Source organism: Geospiza fortis, unplaced genomic scaffold, assembly GCF_000277835.1.
Source record: "Geospiza fortis unplaced genomic scaffold, GeoFor_1.0 scaffold146, whole genome shotgun sequence".
NCBI lineage: Eukaryota > Metazoa > Chordata > Aves > Passeriformes > Thraupidae > Geospiza > Geospiza fortis.
In genome coordinates this window covers 210,413-217,243 of record NW_005054455.1, presented here as the reverse complement: position 1 = coordinate 217,243, position 6,831 = coordinate 210,413, and positions in this window count along the sequence as shown.

Below are 6,831 nucleotides of genomic sequence, written 5' to 3'. Positions count from 1 at the left end.
CCATAGCCCTGAAAATTTTCATCATCTGACATAAATGAGACAGCAGCTGGGATGGGGCTTGGCACTTCCTGGGCCATTTGTCTTAGTCCCATGTTTGAAAGAGACTGACCAAGAGTAGGTGGCAGAGGCACCATGCACAGGCAGCTAATGTGCTTTGAAATCAGCCAAAAACTGAAGTAACAACCAACTCTGTGTTCCTCTGTGGAGATCTTTGGGGCTGATTTTTCAGGGAATACGTTTCTTTGTGCTGTTATTCAGAGTACAGCCTCTACGCATTTCAGCTTCTCCAAAAAAAAAAAAGGAATATATCCATGTAATCACCAAGAAAACTGATGTCAAAAACCTTTTATCTTATAGGAGCTCTATGACAGAGAGGAAAAAAATTACCAAATTACAAGTGAGAGCTGTGTCTTCATGGCCACCAACCCTCAGTGTTTTTTCCTGCTCTATGCAGGACTGCTCAGCTCAGGCACAGCTCCATGCAATGACAGATAAAACCTTTGAGAGTCTTAGAATCTCTTTTAAAGCTGCAATATCATAAAAATTGGTGCTTTGCTCCAATTATAGGTCACAGGAAAATATCCAGCACACCTTCCAAACACAAAAATGCCATGATTCTGAAAAGAGCTACAGAACATTCTTTTGGTCTTGATTTAAAACAAGTGGTGCTACTGCTGGTGTGAGTCAGTGTAACTAAGACAGGAATCAGAGTCTGTGTGTTAATAATTAGATCATGACAGAAAAAAGATCAAAGAAGCATTCACAGTTTTGTTGGTTTAAGTTGAAACCTCCATACTGAAGGGAGCTTTTAGTTCATTCAGATTCGTGGCTATGTCCAGGTTGGGGTGAATGTACCTTAACCTTCAAGTTCCTCTCTCATCATATATTTATATCAGAATTGGGCAGTAATTAATTGAGGTTAGTTGAGGCAGAAAAGCACTTTGGACTTGCTAGGTAGTTGCTGTGAATGAAGCTTCCAAAAGTCAAGGCAGAATCCTCTCCTCCAGCTTTACTTTTATATATTTATATATTTTTAAAATTTTTTTCCCTTGGTCAATTAAACCTAATTGAAGGAAAGCAGTTTATTCTGATTTTCTAGCGATTAGAGTAGAGGAAAAAAAGGATCTTGTAGAACATGTGTGTTGTTCTTTAAAAGGAATAAGCAATAATAAAACTGAGAAAATGCAGATCTCTAAAAGTTGTTATGTACATCTGTTGTTTTTCCTGGATGTTTTTAAAGAAAATAATTCTAGAAATATTCTTCTAAATTGTAATCATTTTGCTGGCATTGCAGGTTCTTCTTTTGCCTCTCCTGTGTTCTTTCTCCACTCTTCTGCAGGGTGCAGATTCAGGGGACAGTCTCTGGGGAGTTTGAGATCCCTTTGTGTTACAGTGTTGAATATATTCTGTAGGCAAGGCATTGCAGAATTGCTTTGGGGAGGGCAAGGCCAGAGCTGCAGCTGCAGTGGGGCTGGAATGGGGTTGGCCTTTCTCAGGTTCCCGAATAATGTTGCAGTGCTGTGGCCAAAGAACAAATGCAAACCAAAGTGCTGTGCTGTGATTTCAACTTGGACATGGAAAAAACACAAAGGCTTTTCTTTTCCCTGATATCTCAGTGCCTGTCATCTGTTTTTGCCCCTTTGCTGGAATTTTTCTACCAGGGAAGAAGAAAAGCCATTAGCTCAGTACATTCAGATTTCATTTTAATCCAACCCCTGTACTGGCTGCAAAGCTGGAGGAGACTTCAGACATGGTTTCATCAATTACTGACACTCTTCTTGCAGGATTTGTTCTCAGGAGTCCAATTCTTTGTGTTGAGAACCCTTTTTGCTGCCAAAGTGACATAAAAATATCTTGGTGTAAGACCTGCTTTTCAAAGATAATATCTCTCAGTGGAAGAGTCCTTTGGCCTTGAGGGATCTTCCTGTCTGTCCATTCTTTTTCCCTTGTGTGCACACTCATCACTTCATATCTTTTCTTCTGTTCCACCATTCAAAACAAGAAAATTGCATATATGTCAAGTTAAAAATTTATGAAAATAAACAAGAATTCATAGCATTCAGTGTCTTTTTGATAATAAAATAACTAGAAATGCATATCTGAAACAAGTTTCTACATCTTTGGCAGAGGAAAAATAGAGGAGAAGATAAAAACAGAAAAGCTGCCACAGTAAGGAAGATCATCTTTTCATGTCGAGTGTTTTAGTGCTCAGCTCTGTTGAACTTTTTCCAGCCTCACCTTCACAGTGTTCAAGTTTTGGCAGGTACCTTGCAAGGCTTTGGCTTCCATGAGCAAAGTAGAAACTGCACAAAGATGCTTCTGTACGTTGTCCTTTCAAAACCCAGGTTTTTGCTTACCAATTTTCATCTTATTGTAGTAGTCATGTACAAAAGGAGATGAGAATCACTGAAACAGGAGCAGAAAAGGAGGCACTGGGATGACTGCAGAGCTGTTGTTACTGTGCCCAGTAATTGGCTTGTGTTGAGTAAATCAACCTTGTTAATGCAGAATGATTCAAGACAATTAATTCTTTTCAACCCAGGAAAAGGGTTTGTGCAGCCCAATAGGTTTTCAGAGGGCGCTGGTAAAGAACCATTCCTGTTCATCCTGCTCATGCAGCAGGACATCCCTGGTGGTGGCTGCAGCTGGAGCTCAGCACTTTGTGCCCAGCCCACAAGGAGGGATTTGGTTTGATAAGAGGAGCCTGACAAGTGTGACGGTGTTCACAGGGGTCCCAGGATGAGGGAAGAGACGAGGATTTGACTCCATGTTTCAGAAGGCTTGATTTATTATTTTATCATATATATTACATTAAAACTATGCTAAAAGAATAGAAGAAAAGGTTTCATCAGAAGGCTAGCTAAGACTAGAATAGAAAGGAATGATAACAAAGGCAGCTGTCTCAGACTCTCTCTCCAAGCCAGCTGGGCTGTGATTGGCCATTAATTAGAAACAACCACATGAGACCAATCACAGATGCACCTGTTGCATTCCACAGCAGCAGATAATCATTGTTTACATTTTGTTCCTGAGGCCTCTCAGCTTCTCAGGAGGAAAAATCCTAAGGAAAGGATTTTCCATAAAAAGATGTCTGCAACAGACGAGAATATTGCAGCTTGAGGATCTGTGCAGTGCCATAGGAGTGTTAAACAGTGTTGTTTATTCAATTCATCCCCAAGCTTAGGCATCCTAACCTGGCATTCATGTGTCATACGAGTAACTTTTTGTGAAGTCACTGGTCAAGTTCCTTAGACTGCTTAGTCTGCTCCTCAGACTCCTTCAGCTCTCCTTAGAGTACAAGATACCACTTTCTGTGCTTTTCTACACAGGAAGCTGCACTGGAGATATTTATAGCTAATTTCAAGAACACCTGCCTCTCTGAAATTGAAGAAATTCAGTTCCTGGGAGCTCAAGGGTGCCCAGCTTGGATTTATTCTCCACAGAAGATGTCTGGGAGAGGAGCCATGCAGTGAGTGAGCTGGTAGGAAAAATCTGATCAATGGCATTGGTGAAAATTCAGTGGCTCCCAAGAATTGTTTCATTTTTGGAGAGCCAATAAATCTGATATAACACCTCTGATCTTTCAGAGGTATTTCTCCAGCCAGTTCTGCTCTCCATTAGACATATGCAAGTTATTACATAGCAGTTGGAACACCAGGCCAAAAGATACCCCTTTTGCCTTACTAGAATCTACTTCCTTTTCTCAGTTAATGGCAAAATTTCTGTTACCTGTAGTGAGAACAAGCTTGAGTTTTTGATGTTTCCAGCGGTATTTCCCTCTGGAATTTTTTAAATAATACTGACTTGCCATGTTCTACTTAATGCTTCAAATTTCAGGAGGGGTAGCTTTCTTAAACTTGTAAAAATAGTATCTCCTGAATTCTTCTTCTGTATTTTTGTGGGAAAGGAAGAATCCAAAGACCCAGCATCACTGAGGCTGCATGAAGCACAAAATATCAACCCTAAAACTCATAACCTGCATGAAGTAAGACTGCAAGATCAATTTTTCAACATAATAATATCACATGCAAATACAGTTTGGGAACAGATGCATTTGTTTAAGATGTTACAACCCCCTGCTGTTTGTTACAATCCCTATTAGCTATGCCACCATAACAGATTGTCAGACTGGATTAAGTTGAGCCAGTTAAGAAAAAAGTTTAAAATAAAATGCCTGGCTTTGCCCTGGAAGACACTGGGAGTGTTCAGGCAGGCAGTTGCCATCAGCTGTAGAAATACCAGGGCTGCACAAGTGTGTCTGGCTTTGCCTTATGTGACATAGATACTTAAGCCTTATTTTCCAAAGTGATTCAAGAATTTTCAAGCTTAATTCTCATTCTCTCTTACAGATCCAAATTGCTTTTCCCACTCTTCTCTCTAAATAAATAAATGATCAGCTCTGACTACCCACACCAGAACAGATAGCTGCATTCTACATGCATTCCTCACTAAATATTTCAGGAGATATCCTAGAAGCTCTTTGTTATTAAGCAGTTTTGTCATTCTGTGAACCATCAGTTACTGAACAGTAGCTTAAAATAAGCAATACCTCTTCCGTAGTAAAAAATGAAGCTGTTGTTTTAACTCACCGCTGCACTGCCACATTGTCTTTGTGGAGACTTCACTGTTTAACCAATTCTGCTTAAGTCTGCTGGGAAGTAAATTATTCTCTTTTCCTTCTTCAGGCCTTTCCATAATGCATTTACATCCTTAAGTGTTTTACAAAAAAACCCAATCTGAAGTATATCATATTGAATAATATACCAGTCAGTCCTATTGTTTGATTCCTCTCCTCAGCTAGTCTGGTCTAGACTCAGAGTTTTCATCTCCTCTCTCCACTGGGCCCTTTAGAGGGCTCACCTCTACCCTCTCTCCATAACTCTGCTCCCCCTCAGCCTGCATCAGAGAGCTGACAGGGAAAAGCCATTCAGCACTCTGCAATCCTTCAGGGCACAACTCATTCAATCAGGATGGGACAGATTTATGGCTCCTGCACTTGGGTCCCAATTTTCTGCACTGACATCCTGATTTGTTTCTGTGACATTAGAGGTTTGCCAGGAATGATGTTTGCTCACTCTCAAGGTACCTGGAGGAGGTTGTTATGCCAACAGCCTGGGACTGTCCTGCAAAGGGCCGGGAAAAGGCCCTGACAAAACAGGACCTGTTTGAGTCTGGGGCTTCTCTATGTTTTAAAAGCATTTTGATAATCTGGTTTTCCACTTTCTAACAGACCACGAATTATACAACTCCAGAAAGACGGTTCTGTAAGGGGGCAGTGTGAAACCAATACACAGAAAAGCTTCTTGCTTTCGAGTATCCATCATGCTTGTCAGATGTGTGTAAAGTATATGCCATCTTGTGTTGACAAGCCCAAAGAGCAGCTGTGATTTTTGAAAACTGAAATTGCTTCTGTTGTTTGCTGTTTGAAAGGCAGGCAGTAAAACAGACCATGTAAAGGTTTGATACTGCTCAAGTTGCATCTGCTAGCTTTCCCTCAGATTTCCTGGGAGAAACATGGAAATGAATGCATAAAACACCTGAGTAATATTTCTCACTAGGGCCACAAGGACAGGAAAAGAAGGGTACCCTGCTTTCCCAAAAAATTGAAAGTTAATCAGTGAAAATTGTGAAAAGTCTTTCAAAAGTACAATTAGGAGGAGCTTAAAATAACCTGAGCATGAAATAACCTCTCCCTTGCCTCCAGGGAAGGGCACATTTGAGAGATTTGTTCCCAGGGAGTTTATCAGACATGAACAATTCTGGAGCAGGTATTGCAATGTACATCAGCAAACACTGAGTACTGAAAAGTGCTGTCAAAGTCAGTCAAAGGTATTGTGTATAGCTCTGAAAAACAGATTCTGTGCTTAGCTTGATGCACAAAAGCTGTGTCTAGCTTAATTTTGTTGATCATGGTGGTAGAGGATTGACAAAGGCAGGTTGTTGTTTGTGCTCAAGTGTTTATAAACTCTGTCTTGTGTTGATTAGATATCTTAAGCTTAGAAAAGGCTGTTGCAGGGATCCTGACCTATATAGTCCTGGATATAGAAGCTGGTTGAAATAAATTCTGTTTCCAGTCAAGTAGTTGTGGTTGGATGATACCAAGAAGATTAAACCAGGGGTCACTCAAGACAGTCCTTTGTTTCCCAAAGCAGCAAGGGTCCTTGGTTTTTTGTTTGGTTTTGGGTTTTTTTTGCCTCTTCAACTCACCTTTAGATGTATTAATGTGGAACATCCCTGTATTGGTTCCATGTTCAAGAGGAAAGTGCTGTGAAGGAGTTGAGGACTGAGGAAACTCTTAGATGCAGTTACTGTGAATTAGGCTTCACTTCTTTTACAGTGCTTTTGTTTGTTTGTTCAATGGCTTAGCTTTGTTTTAAATATTTACAGTGGAGAGTTATGCAGCTCACAGATTGTCCCATGCTTGTGAAAAAAGGGCAGGCGGGTAATAACTCCTGCTGCAGTCCCATTTCTTTGTTAGCAGAGGAGGCATGAGAGGCAGCATCAGTGCTGCTCCCAGTGCAAACAACAGCTGAACCCACTGCTGGCTTTGTGTCACAGGGCTGTTTTTTCCTTCTCTGTGATATACTGTCTTTCCAGAGCTGCTGCAGTCAGAACTGGCCCTGTGGGTGATGGCCCATACCACTGTAAATCTTCACTGCAGGCAACATTTCTGGGCTGTGTTAATCTGGACTGGAGAAGCAGCAAGCACCTCTCTCCACTAGGTTACTTATGGAATCCTAATTTTTGGAGGATGCTTTTTTCTCTGGGTAATTCCCCTGCTGTGCAGGACAGCCTGTGCACAGTGAAAAGGGAGGGCAGCTGTGCTGAGAG